Source organism: Notamacropus eugenii, chromosome 5 (genome assembly GCF_028372415.1).
Source record: "Notamacropus eugenii isolate mMacEug1 chromosome 5, mMacEug1.pri_v2, whole genome shotgun sequence".
NCBI lineage: Eukaryota > Metazoa > Chordata > Mammalia > Diprotodontia > Macropodidae > Notamacropus > Notamacropus eugenii.
Window position 1 is genome coordinate 9,686,009 of NC_092876.1, and position 24,097 is coordinate 9,710,105.

A 24,097-nucleotide genomic window follows, 5' to 3' on the forward strand; every position below is an offset into this window, starting at 1 on the left:
ATAATATCCTTCAATCGAAACTCTGAACCCATCAGTTCTCTAATTAGAGGTAAATAGTATTTTTCATCATAAGTCCTTTGGAATTTGGTAGGTCATTGTGTTGATCAGAGTTACTAAGTCTTTCATAATTATATTTCCAATGCCACAGGTGAGTGGCTCTCATCTTTGGTTTCAAGAAGCTGCAGCATGCCCATTGGCTATACTCTGATAAAACCATCTCCCAGACTGGCTAAACTAGGTTGAGGGTAACTGACAGACCTCAAACCTGTCAGGGAATTAGAGGGACATCTACCTCAAGAATGTGAAGACTTTCCTGAGGATGGACAGTTTCAATGACCATGAAGGTGGCTGAAGCAGGTGCTGTGGAGCACTTAGAGATTGCTCAGACATCAAAGACACCACGGTCATCCACTGCATCCTGGGCCAAGACCAATCATCTTGACTTCTGTGCTGTCACTGGACTTGGGGAACTCTGGAGGAGAGAGTGAGGCTGGGGACTTTGCACAATTCTACTTCACTTAAATCAATTCACAAGGAAGTCAAAACATGACCTTGTGATGTCATTGTCCTCTTCAAAAAACGAAGGACAAACTACAAAAATACTTACATTATTGTGACTGTGTAAATTGTTCTCCTCATTCTGCTAACGTCACTTTGCATCAGGTCATATAAGTATTCTGAGGTTTTTTGGAAACATACCACATTTTTATATCATAACTTGCTCAGCTGTTCCCCAGTTAATGGGCATCCCCTTTGCTTTCAATTTTTTGCCCTGACAGAGCTGCTGTAAACAGTTTTGTACATATGGTACTTTCCCTCTTTTCTTTGATCTTCTGAGCATGCAGACATAGTAGAGGTATTGCTGAGTGAAAGGGTATGCACTGTTTACTAGCTTTTAAGCAGTTTTCCAAATTGTTCTCCAGAATGGATGGACTAGTTCACATCTCTACCAACAATTCATAATATACCTATTTTCCTACATCCTTTCCAGCATTTGTCCTTTTCCTTATCTGTCACGTTAGCCAATCTGATAGGTGTGAGCTGGTACCTCAGAGTCATTTTAACTTACATTTCTCTAACTATTAGTAATTCAGAGAGAGTATTTTTGAAAATATGACTATGGGTAACTGATATCTTCTTCTGAAAACTGCCTGTTCACCTGTCAATGGGGTGATGGCTCTTATTCTTAGAAATTTTTCTCAGTTTCCTATATACTTGAGAAATGAGACTTTTATCACAAAGACTTGCTGTGAAGATAAGTTTTCCAGTTTCTTTCTTTTCTTCTAATGTTAACTGCATTAAAACCTTTTTAATTTAATGTAATAAAAATGACATACTTGCCATGGCCTTCTCTTTATCTTGTTCTGTCATGAGCTCTTCCTCTATCTATAGGTCTGACACATAATATCTTACATGCTCCATTAATTTGCTTATGAAATCACCCTTTTGGTCTAAATCATATACCCATTTTGAGCTTATCTTTGTATATGGTATGAGAAGTTGGTCTATGTCTGGCTTCTGTTAAATTTCTTTCCGGCTTTCCTAATAGTTTTGTCAAATAGTGAATACTTGCCACAATAGCTAAAATCCTTGGGTTTATAACCCTTCAATAAATTATGTACTCATTCTCTTCTATTGATCAGCCACTCTTTTCCCTATCTAATACCAATTTTTTTTATGGTTACAGCTTTATAGTATACTTTGAGATCTGCTCTTGCTGAGGCCCCCTTTCTTTGCCTTTTTTTATTGATTTTCTTGACTTTTCATTCTTCCAAATGATTATTTTTCTAGCTCTACAAATTAATTCTTTGGTGCTTTTAGTAATATGGCACTGAATAAATATATTTATTTAGGTAGTATTTTCTTTGGTATTATGTTGTATTGACCTATCCATGAACAGTGAATATTTCTGCAGTTTTTTAAGATTTGTTTTTACTTGTATGAAGTTGATTTTATGATTGTGTTCAAGTAATTCCTGTGTGTTTCTTGGCAGATAGACTCCCATATATACAGTCTGTTATTATTTTAAATAAAGTTTATTTTTCTCTTCTTACTGACATTTTATTGGTAATATGCAGAAATGTTGATGATTTGTGTGGATTTATTTTATATCTTGTTGTTAATTATTTCAACAGTTTTTTTAGTTAACTCTGTAGGCTTCTCTAAGCTATCATATTATCTGTTTCCTCATTGTCTGAGCCTTGTTCCATCGATTTCTTGCCATAGCTTATTGCTATTTCTAGTATAATATTCAATAGTAATAGTGATAATGGACATCCTTGCTTCATCCTGACCTTATTGGAAAGGCTTATCTCCACTGCAGATGTTTTAGATACTAGTTATCATTTTAAGAAAAGTTCCATTTATTCCCATGTTTTCCAATGTTTTTAACTAGAATGGTTATTATATTTTCTCGAAATTTTTTCTTCATCTGTTGAAATAATTATACACTTTTTGTTGGTTTTCTTATTGATATGATTAATTTTGCTTATAATTTTTCTAATATTGAATGAGTCTTATATACCTGATATAATCCAGCCTTGTCAAAGTATGTCATCTTTGTGATATATTGTTGAGCTGTCCTTGCTAATATTTTTAATTTTTGCATTAGTATTCATTAGGGAATTTTGTCTATAGTTTTTTCCTTTGTTTTTGTTCTCCATGGTTTAGGATCAAAACCATATTTATGTCATAGAAGAGATTTTGTAGGATTTCTCTTTATCATTTTTTCAGACAGTATTTATTGAAAGTAAATGTTCTTTAAATGTATAGTAGAATTAACTTGTAAATCCATCTTGTACTATTTTTTTTCTTATGGATCTTATTTATGGCCTCTTCAATTTATTTAATGGTTCTATTTCTTCTGTTAATCTGGGCAATTTGTGTTTTTGTAAATAGTCATCCATTTCATTGAAGCTGTCGATTTTATTAGTACACATTTGAGCAAAATAGCTCCTAATAATTGCTTTTATTTCATCTTAACTGGTTGTGAATTCATCCTTTTCATTTTTGATACTGGTAATTTGGTTTTCTTCTTTAAATCATTCATGTTATCTCTTCTTACCTCAGTTTCCTCATCTATAAAATGGAGATTCTAATAGCACCTTTCTCTCTGGATTGCTTGAGGACAAAATGAGATAATTGCAAAGTGTAAATTTGTTCTTTAACCAGCTTATTCTTCAGGATTAGGTTACATGGCTTCAAATTAATTTTAAATCTATTCTTCCAAAGTCTTTTATTGAATGTAACTTTTATTGCATTATAGTCAGAAAACAACTCATTTACTAGAACTGCATTTCTGCATAGCTTGTAAGGTTCTTATACCCTAATTCATGATCAGTTTTTGTGAAGTTGCCATGCATCACAGAAAAATAGGTATACTCCTTTCTATCACATTCAGTATTCTTCGTAAGTCTATTATATCTAACTTTTCTGTAATTCTATTAACTTCCTTGACTTCCTTCTTATTTATTTTATGGTGAGATTTATCTAGGTCTCAGAGACAAATTGATTAATGCCCCCTCCACCACCACCACCATTATAGTTTTAATGTCTATTTCCTTCTGTAACTCATTCAACTTTCCCTTCAAGAATTTGGATGCTATACCAATTGGGTACATATATGCTCAGCATTGACATTAATTGTCTATGGTATCTTTTCTCAAAATATACTTTCCCTGATTATCTCTTTTAATGGCCTATTTTTTTGCTTTTCTTTTTAAGTCTGTGTATGTTTTTGTTTCAAGTATGTTTCTTGTAAACAATTGTAATAGGAATTTTAAAAATCTTCCTGCCCATTAATAGACTTCTGGTGGGGCTACTGAGGGAGGTTTGATTAGGGGATGCTTGTTTTGTATGAAGGCCGACACTGGATCAGGAGGGGTCCTGCCCTCTGGCTCTGAGAGATGTAGATATACCCTGAGGTGAGGTTTTGCTTTGGGGCTTACTCTTTAGGAGAAGGTTCCTCTGCCAGATGAGACTCTGGGTAGCCATGAAGAAGCCTCCTAACTTTGAAAATCCACATATTGGTGCTTCTCTCTTTGGCTGTGAAGTATGTATTGCCTATGATCAGACAGTTAGAAGCTCTGTCTGTTTTTAATTTCTACTTGTAATTTCTGTTTGTATTTTCTCTGAAGTTCAGAGTGCAGACTTTCCCCCCTGATCTAAGTGAATGATGTATGTGCTTGATTAAAGTAAGATTGTTTACCCCTCTTAAAGTTGCTTTCCTTCTAGAAAAGCAGATCTGAGAACCTGTACTAGCAGGTCCTCTTGGGTGCCAGGGTGCTGGCTGTTACAACAATATATTTTTAGATTCTAATTTCTAATCCATTCTATTATCTTCTTTCATTTTAAGAGTGAGTTCATCCCATTTGCATTCAGTTTTATTGCTAACTGTGTATTTCTCCCCATCTTTTTCTCTTATTTTTATCCTTCTCTTTTTCACCCTTTCCCTCCTCAAAAGTCTGTTTTGCCTCTAACCATCACCTCTCTTAAACTACTTGCCCTCTTATTCTTTCTCTTAACACCTTTCTCTTGTAGCACCAACATAATATTCACAGCGCTTATGGTGGCCATGCATATCCTAGTACAATTCTGAATAGCGAAATATAACAGACTCTCTCCATGAAAGACAGAACCAAAACATTTATTCAGACTCCAGAAAGCCAAATCTATCATAATCTATAAACAATAAGAATGCAGAGGACAATACCATCCTCAAGACTTCCCCCTGCTAGGCTTCCTACAAACCAGTTCCATTACACCCATCACAAGCAGGCTCCCTTACACAAAATCACAACCAAGCTCTCTCACTCACTCTAGCCACCTGCCTTCTTGCCTGCATCCTTCCTAGCTCTGACTAGACTCTGCCCAATTTCCTCTCAGCTCTGCTCTAGCTCTGCCCTAGCTCTGCCTCTTCTTGTTCCACCCTTCCTGTCCCACTGGTTCACCACACGCTTCGTGTGACTTAGAGTCATGTGACTCAGGCTTCCAAGGGATCCAGACAGGTCACATAAGCCTAGTAATCAATGGAAAAGATCTTCCCATTTGAATCGCCAATACATCCCTCCTACTTCCTACTTGGGTATGACTGTATATGTATGTGTTTATTTTATTACTTGAACCAGTTCATGTGAGAATGAGGTTCAAGCATTTTCAACTCTACCCCCATTCTCCCCTCCATTGTATAAACTCTTCTTGGAGTGTGCCATTTATGTGAGAGAGTTTTCCCCATTCTTTCTCTCCCCTCACCCCCACTGTAATGCATCTTTTTTTATTTTTTAAATCCTTCCATTCTTCTAGATCATCCCAACATAACAGAATCATACTCAGGCCCTCTATCTTAATAGACTCCCTCTAAGACATCTATTGATGGTAATGTTCTGAGGAGTTACATGCATTATCTTCCAATATATGAATGTACACCATTTAACCTTGCTTAATCCCTTATAACATCTTTTTATCCTTTTTATGCTTTTCTTTAGTCTTGTATTTGAATGTCATATTTTCTATTCAGCTCTAGTCTTTTCATTAGGAATACTTGAAAGTCCTCTATTTAATATCCATTTCCCCCTCTCCCTTGTAGATTTATACTCAATTTTGTGTGGTGGGTTATTCTTATTTACGATCCTCATTCCTTTGCTTTCTAGAATATCATGTTTTCTTTTTTTTTAACTTACACATTTATTAGACTGCCAAATACAAAGATGATTATCCTTCAAGTTCCTGTCTCTTAATGAAAGGATATCAGCTGATTTTTAAAATTAAAAGTGCAAAAATCTTAGACAGTTACTAGCTGTGAGACCCTGGGTAAGTCATTTATCCCCAATTGTCTCAAAAAAGGCCAAAAAAATTAAATTTGTCTTTTATGCATAGATTTTTTTTGGGTCCCATGCTATGTCCTTTCATAGCATCCTGTGGTTACTGCAATGCTTCTAAGAATGATTCCCAAAGCATGGGGCAGAAGACCCTGACGTTGATTCCTGCCTCCAGGCACTGTTGGGCAGAACCCTTCCCATATTCTTGATACTTCAAGTTCTGTAGCTTTTAAATAGCCCATCCTCTTGTGAGTGCTGAAACCATAACACCCCCATTATGATGCTCAGAAAGTGCTTCTATGTGATTCTGGGTCCACTCAACTTGCAACCTGTGCCAGTAAACCCCATTGGCCACATGTCCAGCCAGCTCCTTCCTGGCCAGGCCCAAGCACTCTAGATAGCAGATTGGTGAATTCCAGTGCCATTGCCTCATTTTCCTTCATGTCCCTCTCAGGAACCAGGGCAAGTTAGGAGTGAAAGGTATCAACCAAAATCCAACCTTCTTCCATAGAGTCAATCAGGCACCTTGAACCATCTGAATCCAGTAACCAGATATTCATCAGGATGACTGGAGATGACCCAGGATGAGGCAATTGGGGTTAAGTGACTTGCCCAAGGTCACACAGCTAGTGAGTGTCAAGTGTCTGAGGTGAGAATTGAACTCACATCCTCTTGACTCCTGCACTGGTGCTCTATCCACTGCACCACCTAGCTGCCCCCATTCCCAGTGAATACTCTTCCCTCCACTGACCAGTTCATTTGAAAGTGAGTCTGAAGTATCAGGAACTCCTCCCAAGCCCCTCCTCCTTGTTTGCACACTACTGATTATGTGAGATCTTTTTTCATTTAACTTTCTTTCCTCCTTTCATCCCAATGACACTGATCTCCTTGTTATTTTCTGAACAAGACACTCTACTTCTTGGCTCTGGGCATTTTCTCTGACTATCGCCATGTCTGCAATGCTCTGTTCCCTAATCCATTTTTGCCTATTGCCTTCCCTTGGCTTCCTATAAGTCCCAATTAAAATCCCATCTTCTATAGGGACTCCTCTTAACTTTTAGTGTCTTCCCTCTTTTATTTATTTCCTATTTATCCTGTATATAGTTTGCACAAATTTGTCTGCTTGTTTTATCCCCCATTAGATTGTGAATTCCTTGAGAGCAGGGACTATCTTTTGCCATTTTCTGTATTCCCAGATTTAGCACTGTACCAGTCATAGAGAAAATACTTAATAAGTGTTTCCTGACCTACTTACTGAAGAGGTAAGGATTGAGGCAAAAGGTAGCCAAGTTTGCTTTCATAAACAATCAATAAAAAAGAAAAAGCATCAATCGAGGAGTGGAAAACCATCAGAGCTTCTGCCAGAACAGGAAACAATTGCTATTTACACTCCCTCTGAGTCATTGAAACTCAGTGAGCAAATGAGGCCTGGGCTGGAGCCTACTATTGACTTATCAGTGAAAGTCAGAGTGATTTGGGTGATTCAAATATCTCTGAAGGACACAGATAAGAAACAATGATGAGGAAAGGCTTCATTGAATGAGGTGATCCTTGACCTGAGACTTACAGAAGGTAAGTCCTGTAAAAGCTAGAGGTAAAGATGGCTTGTAGTCAGTTAGGGGACAACCTTTGTAACTTCCTTTCATTTTACAGATAATAACTGTGAAGTTGAACCATGTTCCCAACAGCTAAGTGAAGACACTGGGGGCCAAGCAAAGTCTCCTGATTCCTTGGACTGATATTCCTTCCACTGCATCACGGATCTGATCTCCAAAACTGATTTTGCAAAGTAAATCCAAGCCTTTAAACTTACATTTTCCTCTTAAATGGAAATGTTCTTCTTACTTGTGATGAAGACAGCTGTGATATATTGAAAAAAAAAATAATTTAAACAAGGTTCAGATATTGGATATAGGGATCAAGCAACCTGGGTTCAAGGCACATACCTGCTATGTAACAGCCACATCATGGCAGCAAGGTGGTGCAGTGAGTAGAGAGCTGGGCCTGGAATCTGGAAAAACTGAGTTCAGATTCTGCCTTATACAATAACAGGTTTCTGGGCAAATAATTTAACCTGTTTGCTTCATTTCCTTCAGCTGTAAAAAAAAAAAATGGGGATGATAACAGCACGTACCTCTCAGGGTTGTTGTGGGGAACAAAATAAATTACATTTGGAAAGCCCTTAGCACAGTGCCTGGCACATCACAGTATTTTTCCTCTCCCCCCACCCCATTCATATCACCTGCCCAAGTGATGGCATCGCCTTTTCAGTGTCTGCATCTCTAAGGTGGAGAAGTTGGCTTAAATGAGCTCTAATTTCCCTTCCAGTTCTAATATTAAATAAAAAAGGATTTACTTTTTAATTTATATCTTTTGTGTGAGAATTAAAGTTTACTAAAACAAGGTAGCAACATGTTGATATCGATGGGCTGATCACTGAAGATCATCCAATGGATTTTTTAAAAACCCACAATGAGCAATTAAGAGAGAACTCATACTTCACAGCCTCAGCTTATCTCAAAAAAAAAACAAACAAACCAAAAACTGAAGCCATCGTGAACACAATTTGTTCAACACTTTGATTGCTTTGCTCCAGAATGCTCAGGTATAGCTTTAAGCAATTGATCTTTCCCTCATGTCTACTTGCTCACTGGAGTCAGGAAGACCTGAGTTCAAATCTAGTCTCAAACACTTACTAATTTCATGACTCTAGGGAAGTCATAAGTTTTTTTCAGAATCAATTTCTTCAACTCTAAAATAGAAGTAATAATAGCACCTATTCTACAAGATTGCTTGTAGGATCAAATGAGAGATTATTTGTGAGGTGCTTAGCACAGTGTCCTCATGTGTAGAAAATATTACAACATGAAGTTTGTTGGTTGTTTAGGGTTTGGTTCTTACTGCAGTGGAGACATTTCAAACTCGAAGGTGATCCTGGGCAGGTGACCAGAAGCACATAGCAAATGGCAGAATCAGGGCTAGCAGATTACCTTTTCCATAGCTGCGTGCCTGTTACCTGCCTCTTCTTGAAGGAGACTCAGGCACACATGGATACTTCTGCCATATGGCATCTCCCAGAGTGGAGTTCTAAGAAATGGCTTTCCTGTATATAACCATGGATAAGTCACTAAACATTTCTCTAACTCAATGTCTCTATAATATAGAGGAGCCGAATTTTATGAATCCTAACTTCCTTCCCAGCGACAACACTATGTTTCTAAGAACTCAATTCAACCAACATTTAGAGAGGGCCTAGCAGCTCTGTTTCTTATATAAAACTAGGTTTTTTATCAGGAAAAAATGGAAGCAGTCCCTCTCCTCAGAAATTCTATTAAAGGGATGGGGAACCATATGTGACCCCAAGGCCAAAGGTTCTCCACCCCTGTTCTATTCTGTCATTGGGGGAATGGGGTGGGGGTGGGGGGGTGAAGATATGTACCTAGGGAAAAACAAACCCAAGAAAAGCATACCAGTCATTCCTACACAGAATATATGCTTTAAAAAAGAAATTACATGTGGAAGAAGAGGAAAAATCATTGTTGAACCTGGGAAGTAAATAAAATATGACATACAGCCCAAGCGTGAACTGCTTTGCTTGATTATGCTTTTTTAAATTTTTTAAATGAGGGAAAGCTTTGGTGAGGAAGGTAGTCAGTGAGAGGTGAGAGTGATGTTAAGAGAAGAGCATGCCATCATTAGGGAATGGCTAAATGAGTGGTATATGATTACGATGGAACGCTATTGTACTATGAGAAATGACGAGCAGGGTGCTCTCAGAAAACCTAGACAGCAAAGTAACAGCAATAATGTGAGATGATCAGCTGTGGATGACTTAGCTGTTCTAAAAATGCTATCCATCCTCAGAGGAAGAGCTAATGTTGTCTGAATGCAGACTGAGGCAGACTTTTTTAAAACTTTAATTTTCTTGAGGTTTTTTTTGTCTGTTTTCTTTCACGACGTGATTATTATGGAAATATTTTGCAAGGTTGCACATGTATAACCTCTATAGAACTGCTGGCCTTCTCAATGAGGGGTGGTGGGGAGGGAGGAAGGGAGAGAATCTGGAACTGAAAGTTGGAAAAATGAATATTAAAAAAAATTGGTTTTTATAGAGCAATTTGGAATTATGCCCAAAGGCATCAAAATGGGGAAAGGACCAACATGAGCAAAAATATTTATAGTAGCTCTTTTAGTGGTGGCCAAGAACTGGAAATTGAGGAAAGGTCCGTCAGTTGGGAAACTGCTGAGCAAGTTGTGACATATGAATGAATATATATATACATATGTATATGTATACATATGTGTGTGTATACACATATGTATGTATATACATATATACACACATACATATATATATATATGTTATATATATGAATACCATTGTGCTAAAAGAAATGATGAACAGGGAGATTTCAGAAAATCCTGGAAACACTTCGATGAACTGATGCTGAGTGAAGTGATAGAACAAGCAGGAGAAAGAACATTGTTCTCTGAAACAGCCACAGTGCGAAATGACTGATTTTGATAGACTTAGCCTTTCTCAGAAATGCAAGAACCTAAAACAATTCCAAAAGACTCATGATGGTAAATGCCATCCAAGTCCAGAGAAAGAATTATGGAGTTGGAATGCAAAGCAAAGCAGACTATTTTCTTTTCTTATTCTGTTTGTTTTGTGTTTTCTTTTTCATGTTCTCTCACATTCATTATAATTTTTCTATGCAACATGACTAATATGAAAATGTGTTTAAAAGGTATGCATGCATAGAGCCATATCATATTGCATACTGTCTTGGGGAGGCAGGGGGAGAAAATTTAAAACTTAAGGAAATGAATGTTGAAAACTAAAAAATTAAAAACACAAAAAAACTTTTCACACATAACTGGGGAAAAAAACTAAAAAAATAGAGCATCAATAAAACTAAAGAAAAATGTATGAGGTTAGTAAGAAATATACATTAAGTTAATCACCCAGGTACACCCACCTTGGTCTGCCAGAGAATAATACTGTCAATGTGCCACAGGTAAGGTGATTTCATCAGGGATGAAGAGTCAGAGCAAGGGGACATAAAGCAATTAAGAAGGAATCTAGGAAGCTTGGCTGACAATTCCAGTCTTCAGCAGCTAGGAGAAGCCGGTACCAAGGTTTTTAAGGCCTTGAAAATCTAGCAGATTCAACCTACTTTTGCTCAGCCTGGAATCTTTTGAAAATTAAAGGGGCTTCAGATGCATGATCAGTAGAAGGGACTGCCTATTCAGGGTGAGGCGGAGCAGAAGTAGGTTCAACATAGTACCTTCTACAGGTTATAAAGTTTACAAAGTAATATACCTTGTTGGCAAGGCAAAGATCTCAAGTCCCATGTTACAAGTAAAAGAACTCTTTCAGGAGGGAAGGTGACCTGCCCAGAGTCAAATAATAAATGCAGAATCATGAATCCTGGTTCACATTTAGCCATTCCCCTTTGAAGTCCTTCATGCTACCCTCTTCCATAACCTTGTCTGCCTGGGATAACTTCCCTAGTACCAGGTGTAACGGGACGAGTTAGAGCCGACCCCTATCCATTTTCAGGATGCCACACTGAGAGCCTGCCTAGATAACCTAGGGGCTTGTCAGTAGGGGTGGAACTAGATGGATTCAGGAGGAAGGGTCTCGTCCTTGTTTGCAACGTGGCAGCTCTTTGTCCTGGTTCCAGATGTCCAGTGGAGAAGACACCCATATAAGGAAAGGTGATAGGTGATAGGTTCAATGTAAAAGGTGATAGGTGATAGGTTCTACGTAGGGCTTAGGAATGTACTTAGGAATGTACGTAGGTAAAACTATAAATGCATGTGATTTAGATGAATAAAACGGAGTCTTCACCATCTTTGTCTCCCGCCCCATTCATTACTCACGAGATCAAGGCCTCTTGCTGGACAAGAGCCTTGGGTCGGGGTTAGGGGTTCCCGTAAGTGGTCTAGGGGACCCCAACAACCAGGAGTGCTTATTACCTTCAAGCTGACCACAACTTGCAGGGACTCAGACAATCTCACATTCTCTTTCAGTCTTCCAGGGCAAGGGTCTGTAATCTTTTCTATCCACCCACTCCCACCTCCCCACCCCTACCCGATAAGCTTGTTCCTTTCTCCTCATGCCATTTCCAGATCATGGATCTACAAACCTTGCTCAACAGCATGCTATCCTCAATATCCCCTTATACCAAAATTAAGCTGGAATAACTTTCCTTACTTTCATTATCAATGGCACATGCCATTCACAATAAACCACAATTCTTTTTTTTTTTATTTTTTTTAAGTGCTTCCCTCAAATTTACAGTAAATAGAGAAAGGCCTGGTCCATTGGAGGAAGGGCTGAGAAATGGGGCACACAATCTACACCATGGAGGAATTGGACCATGGGGGGAGGGGAATCAGCATCACAATCACATGGGAGGGGGAGGGGTAAGTCATTCTTGTGCAGTCTGCATGTAAGGGAGTCAGAAGGCCACATGAAGGGCTCAGTTTTTGGCTTGGATGATGTCCAGGAATTCAGGCTTAAGGGAAGCTCCACCCACCAGGAAGCCATCCACATCAAGCTGGGCTGCCAGATCCTTACAGCTGGCCCCTGTCACAGAGCCTCCTTAAATGATCTAGTAGATTGTGATACACGTTCTTAAACTTTGGTCTTAAGCCAGCATCGAAGCTTCTCATGTACCTCTTGGGACTGCTGGGGTGTAGCTGTCTTGCCAGTACCAATAGCCCAGACTAGTTCATTGGCTAGGACGACTTTGCACCAGTCCTTCACGTTATGTGCAATGGCCTTGATCTGGTCAAACACAACCTTCTCAGTGATTCCACCTTCCCTCTCATCCAATTTCTCACCAATACAGGCAATCACTCCTAGGCCTTCTGACAGAGCATGGGCTACCTTCTGCCCAATGAGCTCATCTGACTTCCCAAAAACATGTCTCCTTGCAGAGTGTCCCAGAATCACCCAGCTAGCCCCATAGTCCTTAATCATGGCAGGGCTGATCTCCCCAGTAAATGCACCCTTGGCCACTTTGCAGCACTTCTGAGCAGCTACACCAGTTTTTGCATCCAATTTCTGACGATTAAAGTCAAGGTAGATAGCAGGGACTCCACATACCACTTCGGTGTAGGCGGGCACCTTGGCCCTGTTGATGGAGGTGATGAGCTCCCCCAGAAACTTCTTGTCCCCATTCATCTTCCAGTTGCCCCTGATGAAGAATTTCCATGACGCCATGGCTCGTCGGTAACAGGCAGTGACTCCAGAGGAGATTGAAGGTCAGCAGTAGAGCACCCATAAACCACATTTCTATTCAAATATTTGTTAAGTGCCTTCGATGGCCAAAGTATAATACTTGCTAATGGCAGAAACAAGGATAAAGTTGAAATTTCCTCTTGCAAACAGGGAAGGAATTGACCTATTGAAGGGTTACAACATGCACCAAAATAAGTACAGAACATGGAAAACTGATGGGGAAGAGACCACAAAGTACTCCTAATTCCTGCCTGCTCCCAAATCTTCACCATTAACCAACATGACCTCGGTATCTGGTTTTCTTCTTCATCATTGCTCCTTTCACCATCTATGTAAAAATCCTTAACATCTCTGACTTTTATTCCATAATCTGTCATTCGGTGACCACAAGGAAGTGCTTTACCTCTATGTTCTCAAACTCGTAACCTCAGTTCCCAACTAGAACTTCCTCACTTCTTTCCCCCACTCAACAACATCTACCAAATAAGCTCTCATATGTATCCCTTCTGATTCCTCCACAGCCCAGACCCACAAGGCATGACTTGGGGTCCAGGGACTTTTTCTTCAAATGCCCAGGGTGACATCACCTTTGGGGTGTGGATCTTGCTGGAACCCCTGAGCTGAGGAGGAAGAAGAAAGTGGGGAGTGCCAACAGGGAGAAGAGTGTGGAGGATAAGGTTTGAGAAAATTGTCCTGGCCTGGGGAGGAAAGAAGCAGTCCCAGGAACTTTTGGTTCCATCCAGCACCCCTGCAGGCCCCTTCTCCTGCCCTCTGGAAACCCTTACTCCATTTATTCAAATCTTTTTGGATGGGGTTCAGATGTAAACAATCCTAGAATGAATCAACATCCTGTTGTTACTATTCAATAAATAATGTACTACTGAGAAAAAGCCGTATGAAATGTCATGCTTATAACTGGTCAGAGCTGTTTCCAGTTCTATAATGCTGTAATGGAATGTTAACCTATAGGGCTGCTAGGTGATTCATTGATAAGGGTGCTGGGCCTGGAGTCAGAAAGACCCAAGTTTGAATAGGTCTCATATATTTAGTAGTTGTGTGACCCTGGGCAAGTCACTTGACACTATTTATCTCAGTTTCCTCATTCGTAAAAGGAACTGGATAAGGAAGTGACAAACTATTCCAGTATCTTTGCCAAGAAAAACCCCAATGTGTTCATCAAGAGTCCCACAAGACTGTGTAACAAATGGATACAGTGGGAAAGCATTCATGTGTAGCATCCCTAGTGCATACCCACCGTGTCCCCCACTTACAAAGTGATACATTGGCATTCCAATAAAATACAGGGCTATCTTCACACATACCCCCTCCCCCAGTTCCCTCTAGAAAATGTATAAATATCTTGTGACTAATTCTTGTAGGCCATGATGACTCAGGTCACCATGTACTGATGTACTCAGATGTACTCAGATTTTGTCCCATGACAAAAAGTCTTTTAATTAATTAATGGGCTGGAACTCCTTGAATATACTAAACAGATAGTACACTCCCTCAGATTTAATCCTTGGAATCTGAGTCTGGATGAATAGATCATGGGTGTGGTGGAATAATATTTGAAGTTGACCCGAAGGAGACATTATGAATCTGGGATAATACCTAAGTAGGAGTCTTGAAATAAAGCAAAAAAAAAAAAAAAACAAACAACTTTTATTAGGCTAGCATGGTAGAAACTCCACCATGGAATATAGGTTAGAAACTTAAAAAAAATATATACTTCTCTTTTAGGCACCATCCTGTAGCAGCTAGCTAGTAAGAATAATTAAATCAATCAAAATAAAGCTAAGCTTTAACACCAGTTGAATTTCAAGAAGGGGTGGGGAAAGCTTTTCTAATGGAAACAGAACAATTCAGCTTATCCTTGAATGTGTGCATTTTTCTACTTTAGAAATGTAGATAACAAATGTTATCTCGACCAGAAAAGTTTATACTCCTGTAGGCATTATTATTCCAATAAGGTTTGAATATCAACTCCTGGACTGGCTGAACTAGATTTCTGTGATTCTTTCTGCTTCAGCATACTCTTTTCTGGGTAGGAATACAACTACCTGCTCCATACCTGATTTATATTTGTACATTGGCTACTTCTTTGATGTCCCTCCAGAGGGTTGCCCTAGAAATTGGTTCAAGTTGGGAACCAATTTCATAAATAGCAATAGTGGAGAATGAATTGTAGTGGGAAGAGGCAATCATCTACTGCAACCATCTAGATATAAGTTCATGAAAGTCTGCTTGGGAAGGGAGAGGAGGGCATACTCTAGAGATGTTGCAAAGGTGAAATCAATGGGCCTTGGCAAGAGCTTGGACACGGTAGAAAAGGGGACTGGTGGTAAGAGATAGTGAGGAATCCTGGCTCCCTCCTAGATTGTGAGCCTAAGGGAAGTTATTGTTGCTCTCTACTATAATAGGGAAGGTAGGAATAGGGGAGGTTTGGGGGGAAAGATAATGAGTTCTGTTTTGCAGAATGTCTTGCAGTTGGAGATGCCTCAAATGTGAAATTGGATTTCTGCAAAGAGATTGGGGCAGGAAAGGTAAATTTGAGAATCGTCAGCATAGAGATAACAATCTCTAAATTAATTAAATCTGCTCTAGAGGTGATGAGATTAACAAGTAAAGTATTAGAGGAGAAGAGAAGAGAGCCCAGGACAGAATCCTGAGGGATGCCTATGGTTAGAGTTCACAGTCTGGACTGAGGAATGATTGAATAGGTAAGAGGAAAAGGAGAGAGTGAACCAAAAATCTAGAGAGAAGAGGTAATCAAGGAGAAGAAACTGATCCACAGTGTCCAAGGCTGCATAGAGGTCAAGGAGAATCAAGATTGAGAAAAGTCTTTGGATCTGACAGCTAAGAAATCATTTTCACACAAGAGTCCACTAAAACTACCATATCTTTTTGAGAACAATTGCCATCCAAAAACCAGCATCCTTAATTTTATACCTGTGAAGGTGAACTATACAGTTTTACATTTTTCAATATCAAATTTGATCCCATTACATCCAGCTCGTTGACACTCTTTTGAATCCTGTCTTTGTCCTTGAATGTATTACCCCTCCAGCTTGGTGATATTCCATTTAAACATTTATCAGAATCATTGATAATGACTTTAAATAACCTTGGGCAGGCCACCAAACATACTTTGTGGAGTACACCACTACAGACCTCCTTCTGTGTTGACACTGAATTATTCACAAATCTTTCAGTCCAGTCATCCAACCAATTCTGAGTCCTTACTGCATTTTTCCTGCTCTCTCAGGGGCAATTTCTGGTTAGCTCCTCAACCACAGCATGAAGTCTATGGGCTATTTAGGGTCTGGTTCTTCATGCAGTCAGGACCTGAGAGCATTCCAAGACATGTTTGAATGATTACAAGTAGAGAGGAAGGAGGCCTTTTTGATGATCTGTTTTCCTGGACAAACATTACTCACTACAATTCAAACTCCGCTTCCTTTTTCCTCTGTTCCCTAAGGTAGTGTCTTCTTTTCCTTGACACCATTGCAGTCATAGTCTGTGTATTCTCCTGGTTCTGTTTACTTTGTATGAATGAGGAACAAAACAATGAATGGGAAAGTATTTATTAGACATTTATGAAATGAACTGGGAACATATTTAGAAAGGTAAGGCTGTCCTCAAGGAGCTCATATTCAAAGACAACAGAGGACTTTTCCATCGTGAGTCAGATGGAAAGACCTTCCTGGACCTCAGGGTGCAGCATACAAAGGACCACAATTAACTATGTCTTAGGAATAAAAAGTACTGAGGCTTCACTCTGGTGCTGGGGTTGGAGTTTTGCTTTTAAGCAGGGCTCCCTGGCTGAGGCCAGAGTATTTGGGGCTGAACAGTGGGAAGTCACTTTCCAGGATGGAAGGAGGGAAAGGATGGGGAGTTAAGAGAGGGCTTTGGAGAAGGATGCCTTTGGGAGGGGTTGGAAGGAAGATCAGTCATTCTGGTCACTCATGGCAGGCAGGTCCATGGTCTCTGCCTCTCAAGTGAGGCTGTGATCTTGATAAAGCCCAGCCACGTATATATACATCCACTGTTTAGATTGATCTGGACCTGGTAGGTGTCATGACTGCATCTCCAGAGGTACAGCAAAGTCACTCTTGGGCATTCAGTAGGTACCTGCCTTGAGATTGAAAACCAAAATTGTTCCACCTTCAGGGTAGCAGTCTAGTCCTTCATGCAAATGGTAGCATGTGGAAAGTCTGGTCTGAGAACCAAGCTCTTGATCATGAATGAATTTCCTTCAGCAGGGGGGAGCAGCTGGATGGTTCAGTGGATAGAGTGCTGTGTTTGGAGTCAGGAAGACCTGAGTTCAAATGGCCTCAGACATTTACTGTGTGACCTTGAGCAAGTAACTTAACCCAGTTTTTCTAAGAGGCAACTAGGCGGCTCAGTTGCTGGGCCTTAAAAGCCAGGAAGACCTCAGTTCACATGGCCTCAGACATTTATTACCTGTGTGATATTCTACTCCACAGTTCTCCATCTCCACAGAGTGCGAAGGCAAGCTTCATTTCTTAATTCTCTTGGAGTAATCTCAAAGCTTTGTCATCACAATGACAATGCTACTGTCTTTGGGCTTTTCATTTCCACTGTGATTTTCCTTTTTTGTGCTGTCTTCTTGGTTATGTTCACTTAATTCAATTAGTTCACATACATTTTCCCATCTTTCTCTAAATACCTGTCATGGACCATTCCTTTCTTTTTTTTTCTTGTCCTTTTTTCAGACCTGGGATTTTACTGGAAATTCCAGGTGTGCCAACTCCTTCCACTTGTGTAGATAATTCACCTACAATCTTAGGGACTTATAGGAGAGCTGCCTCAGATCCCTGAAAGGTTTAAGTGACATTCCTAGGGTTACACAGCTTGAATATGCCAGAGAAGAACCTGAACTCTCATTTTCCAGACTTCAAGGCTGACCTTCTATCTATTAGAGCCTCCTGCTTCTCATCATTTCTTACTGTGCAATAATCTATCACATTCATGTAGATATGTAATAGGTATATTTTTAAGAATTTATTTTAATATTTTTTTCAGAAAGAAATCTACCTTTTCTTTTCCCATTGCTGTACTCCTCACTGAGAAAGAAAGAAAACAAAACTCCCATTATATGCCTGTAAAGTCAAGCAAAATAAATTTCTGCATTGATCAAGTTAAAAAAATAGTCTCATTCTGTCCTCTGAGTCTTTCACCTCTTTTTCAGGAAGTGGGAAGCATTATTTCATTATGAGTCTTCTAGAATGAGAGGTGGTCTTCGTGTTGATCATAGTTCTAAGTCTTTGACATTTGTTGGTCTTCAAAATATTGCTACTGCAAAAATTGTTGTCCTGGTTCTAGTCACTTCTCTTCACATCTGTTCATACAAGTTTTCCCAAGTTTGTCTGAAACCATTCCTTTCATCTTTTCTTAGAACAGAACAGTATCCCATCTCATTTATAGGTCATAACATGTTCAGCCATTTGCCAGTTGGTAGGCACAGAGCCATTGTGCTAACCTCATTGTTGTGTGCCTGTGAAACTTGGACAGTCTATCAGGGGCATTGCTTCCATTTGAATTATATTAGGAAGATGCCAAGCATTGAAACTACTTCAGAGAGTGCAACTATGATGAACTGGTCACTTTATTCAAATGCAAAATATGTGCTTGCCAGAAAGACTTAAGAAGAACTCACACAGGGCAAGCGATAACGTGGTAGTCAGAAGAAGTGATACAAGGACACTTACAAGGTCTTTCGTAAGAACTTTGGAATTGATTGTGTGACATGGGAGACATTGGCACAAGGCTGCTCAGCATGGCGTGCCCACATAGCACACATGTACTCTATGAGCAAAGCAGAATTGAAACAGCTCAAAGGAAACTCAGGATGCCCAAATTTAGAGTATCCAACTCAAATGTTCCCATGTACGATTTGTGCCCAACATGTAGTAGAGCCTTCAGAGCTCTTATTAGTCTGAGGGGCAACTAGGTGGTGCAGTGGATAGAGCACCACTGCAGGAGTCAGGAGAACCTGAGTTCAAATCTCACCCCAGACACTTGATACTCAGTAGCTGTGTGACCTTGGGCAAGTCACTTAACCCCAACTGCCTCATCCTGGCTCATCTCCAGTAATCCTGATGAATATCTGGTCACTGAATTCAGATGGCTCTGGAGGAGAAGTGAGGCTGGTGACCTGCACAGCCCTCCCTTACTCAAAAGAAAGTCAAGTGTAAGTCATGGCATTATTTCTCTGATGGTGTGGTCTTCTTCGGCAACAAAGGACAAACACACATATTGGTCTGATCAGCCACAGTGGGACACATTGAAACAACTTTAGCACAGAGATGCATTTTGTTCTTCAAGAACAAAGGACAACAACTAACCAAGCAACCAACCAAGGCACCCACAGAGTTTCCAATTCTTTGCCACTACAAAAAGACCTCTAAATGTTTTTATATATTCTTAGTTTGTTTTGCTTAGAACCAATCCCTCCCTTATTATATCCTTTCTCTAATTGCCCTTTCTCCCTTTTTCCTCCCATTTCCTTGTTGAGTGAAATTATTTCTGTAGCCATCTCTGTGTAAATGTACATATATATTCTTCCCTCCTTTGATCAGTTCAAATTGAAGGTGGGGGGTTCAAGTGCCACCTGATCTTCCCATCCAAGTTTGTGTGATGACTTTTCCTAAATATCCTCTCATCTCCCTCTCCACCATTCCCCCTGCCCCACTCAGTGTACTTCTTATCCCCTCCCTTTCCATTCTTCTTTTTTAAAAAGATATCAATACATAACAGAATCACTCCCAGACTCTTTGTTCTGATTTGCTGGTGAGGGGTTTGGCAACTAATTGGATTTGGGAAATAAGGACAAAGGAAGAAGGGTCCATCAATCTACTGCCTGGTTGGGCAGTTAGGTGGTACAGTGGATAGGACACTGGCCCTAGAGTAAGGAACATCCAAGTTCAAATCCCACCTCAGACATTTGCCCTCTGTGTGACTGAGCAAGTTACCCTATTTGCCTCAGTTCCTTATCTGCACAATGGGGATACACGGGAGAAGGAAATGGCAAACCACTCCAATATCTTTGTCAAGAAAGTCAAGTAACAAAGAGTCCAACAAAACTAAACAAAAAATCTTCCTGGCATCATACTAGGTTCTGGGATACAAAGAAAAAAGTGAAAACCTCAGCTCAAGGAAATTACAGTCTTAGGAGGGAAACTCTATCCATATGCATCTACATATAAAATAGATACGTGATTTTGTTGGGGGGGGTAGCAGTTGAAGGAACATGGAAAGACTTCTTGTTGAAAGTCATGAAATTGTGAGACACAGAGGTGGGGGGGGGATGCATTAGAGGGCATTTTGAACGTTCAAGTAGCCGGGACTGAGGGCTGGCAGTGGGAGATCAAGAGTTTTTCATGAGGAATAGAAAAGCCTAGCTTTGAGGCTTGTAATCTGAGTGCTTGGGAGAAGAAAGGGGTAAAGTCTCTTAATTCTAGAGCCTTCTCTCTAATAATTATTTTCTAATACACACACACACATATAGCATATATTTGTTTGCCTATTAATTCCCTCATTTAATTGGACAGGGACTGTTTTTGACCTCTTTTTGTATCCTCAGAATTTAGCACAGTGTAGATACTTAATAAATGCTCATTAATTGAAATAGAGAAGTTCAGAGAAGAGCTAGTGGGGGGGGGGGGAGAGAAGGAATAATTTATTCCATCTTTTAGATATGTTTATTTAAGACAGTTTGGAGATATCCTATTTGAGATATCCAACCCAGAGGCTAAGAGGCAGGGCTGGACGTGAGGAGGAAGGTTAGGGCTGGATGTGGAGATATGTGAGTCATTTGCATAGATAGGATTCTTTTTTTTCTTTTTTCTTTTTGATTCTATATGAAAATCTCTTTTAAAAATTTATTAATTTATTTGTTTTTAGTTTTCTACAATCACTACCATAAGTCTTAGATTTTCTCCCCCTCCCTAAACTCTCCCTGAGATGGTATGCAATCTTACATGGGCTGTACACATACATTCTCATTAAACACACATTCTTTGTTCCAGTTTCATGGTTCTTTCTTTGGATGTGGATGAGTCCTTTGGGAATATTTTAGATCCTTGCATCGCTATGAAGGGCTAAATCTACCAGAAAAATTCTTCACACATTGTGGTTGTTACCTTGTACAGTGTTCTCTGCTTCTAGGACTGTATCCCAAAGACATCATAAAAATAGGAAAGGGTCCCACATGTACAAAAATCTTTCTAGCAGTTCTCTTTGTGGCAACATAAACAGCATTCTTGAACCCGAGGGAGAGAATGAAGACAGTGAAGTGAGTAGAGGCACCAATCCCATTGTGTGCCCCAAAACATGTACCAACAAAACTTCTCTCTTCCCCAGTCATACTTAGAATGCCTTTCCAGCTTTTGATCTTGTAGAGTTTATCTGTATGGATTTGTTTTCTTGTTTTTTCCCCTTTAGATTGTGAGCTCCTTGAGGGCAGCCACTGTCTTTTGCTTCTTTTTGTATCTCTAATACTTAGCATAATGCCTAGCTAGGGCAAACAGTGAGAAGAGGATAATCCCTGCCCTCAAGGAATTTACAATCTAATGGAGCCTAGCACTATAACTAATCACAGCTCCAGAGTTCTAAATTGCAAGTGTTTAGAGGTGGTTGAGGGTGGGCCATCCCTTGTCTCTCCCCATACTGAGAACTGGAGCTTTATCAGTCAAATCAATTTTTTCTGGCCCATACATCCTCATACAATTATTTTTTATGTTTTTCACATGCATACATGCAGGCATGCACACACACATATATTATGTATATAGTTTTTTTGTGTACTTTTCTACCAATTAAATAAAAACTCGAAAGCAGGGAACATTTTATTTTTTTCTTGGCATCCCTGGCACCTAGTCTGGTAGACAGGGAATGTTTAATAAAGGGTTGTTTAACGACTAAATGAATATAAAGGGGCTGGGAACGAACACTGAAGATAGCCTAAGTAAATGGACAGGCTGTGGACACAGTCAAGGAGATCCAGAAGGAGCAGACAGAGAATAGGAAAATCAGAAGAGAGGAGGAGGTACTGATTTACAAGTCATAAGAGTAGGGATATTCTAGCTCATCGGGGTCCTCATATCCCAGGATTTGGGGATGATGAAGGTGCTATTGATACAACATTGTTGAGCAGGGGTTGGGGGCATTGGGAAGTTTGGGGTTGGGAATCTGGTTCAGCAAATTCCTGAAGATCAATCATCTGGGTAGGATATGACTAAATAAATTCATTCATAATAGTTTCATGACAAGAAATGTCACATGTAGAAGATATTCCAAGTATTTGTATTTGACTCTGAATCTGCTGGCTGACTGAGTCTAGACTTAATTATCATTATGCCTTGGCTGAGGCCCCAGGACTTTGTGGTCTTCTAGACTTCTCCACAACCTTGCATTCTGTAGACTTCTCCTTAATACTCCCTTGCAGTTTTGGGGCCACCACTCTCTCCAGGTTCTCTATAAAACAGTCAGACTATTCCTTAATCTCGTTCACTTTACCTTCAAACAGGTCATCACCAATAGCAATAGTTATCTGGCCTGGGGCCTCTTCTCCCTCTAGGCAACTTCACTTTGTGATCTCATCCACTCACAGGGATTTAATTGCTATCTCTATGCTAATGCTTCACTGATCTATTTATCTTTATTTATCCTACAATCCATTTCTCCTGTTTAACTCTTCTGTAGGGTTACCTTCTACCTCCTCTCTACATATAAGTACTGATTAGATTAATACGATTCTTGTATCATCCATTCCAAGTAAGCTTCTGGGGATAGGGATTGTTTTTTTCCAGGATTTAACACATCTCTTGGCACATAGAAATCACCCCTAAATGTTAATTGGTTGATCTGGGACCAGGAGAAGCTGGGTTAGGGCAGAGGAGGTGCCAAAGAGGGTTTGGAATTGCTGGAGGGTGGGGGGAAGGGAAGAGAGAAAATTTAGGGCCAGTCGTCTGACATCTAAGTCTTTCCTTCCTTTAATCTTCTCCTTCACTTTCCCTTTCCTAAGCACATTTCTTTTCTCACTCATTGCTCTATAAATTTTTAAATGCCTCAGTAGGTTCCTTGGCAGGCCCATTTTCTGGCTGAGGTCACTGAGGTTTTTAGTACTCAGACCAGCATGTTCAGGCTCACTGGAACTGGAATCAGGAAGGCCTGAGTTCAAATTGTGCAGCAGACACTTCTGACCTGTGTGACCCTGGGCAAGTCACCACCCTCCTTATCTGCCTCAGTTTCCTCAACTGTAAAATTAATTTAATCATTGCACTACTCTCCCAGGGTTGTTTTAAGAATCAAATGAGTACCTCTTTGTAAAGCTATTAGTTAAGCTTTAAAGAGCTCTAGGAATACTGGCTGAAAAGAGAAGGTTTCCTATTTGTAGCTGTTCTGTGATTTGTGACTTAAATAGGTCTTCTTCCCCATCTCCTCTTTCCTTCCCTAAGGTCTGTCTTCCCCATCCTTTCTCTCACTCCCACTCCCAATCTTTGGGCTGAGCAAATGGTAATTGTAAAATTTGACCTAGCTTTGGGGATTCCCAGCAGCCTCTGGGTATGGGCCAGGATGGAGCCCCCTCAGCAGAGGGGAGTGCATATAGCCCCCTGAGAGCCCTGTACTCAGAAGGACTCAGACAGTCTTAGCCCACATGCAGATTAAATAGGAGTCTCCACAAAGTAGAAGCCTGGACTTGGTACTCTCAGACCCAGCCTTGATATTCACCAGCTTTTTTCACCCTGGATTTCCTCATCCTTTCCCATAGCACCTATTTCACAAATGACATAGTATGTACAAAATGCTTTGCAAAACTTAAAGACTATATGAATGCAAACTGTATAAAGAAGAACTGAACTGAACTGAAATATGAGGGGAGGGGAGGAGTATTCAATGACTGAAGCCAAGGATCTTATAGTTGAAACTCTGGCTGAATGGGAGGTGGGTGGGGTGGGAGATGGGTGGGGGCTCAGGAGGGCTGGACAAGGTAGAGATA

At 40.0% G+C, this 24,097-nt stretch overlaps 1 protein-coding gene and 1 pseudogene across 1 annotated transcript in view; one reads left to right on the forward strand and one right to left on the reverse strand.

Annotated features, from left to right (window-relative positions):
* Window positions 1–24,097, forward strand: part of LOC140503288 (uncharacterized) — a 256,515-nt gene that overhangs the window by 55,505 nt on the left and 176,913 nt on the right.
* Window positions 12,277–13,068, reverse strand: LOC140503298 (triosephosphate isomerase pseudogene; annotated as a pseudogene).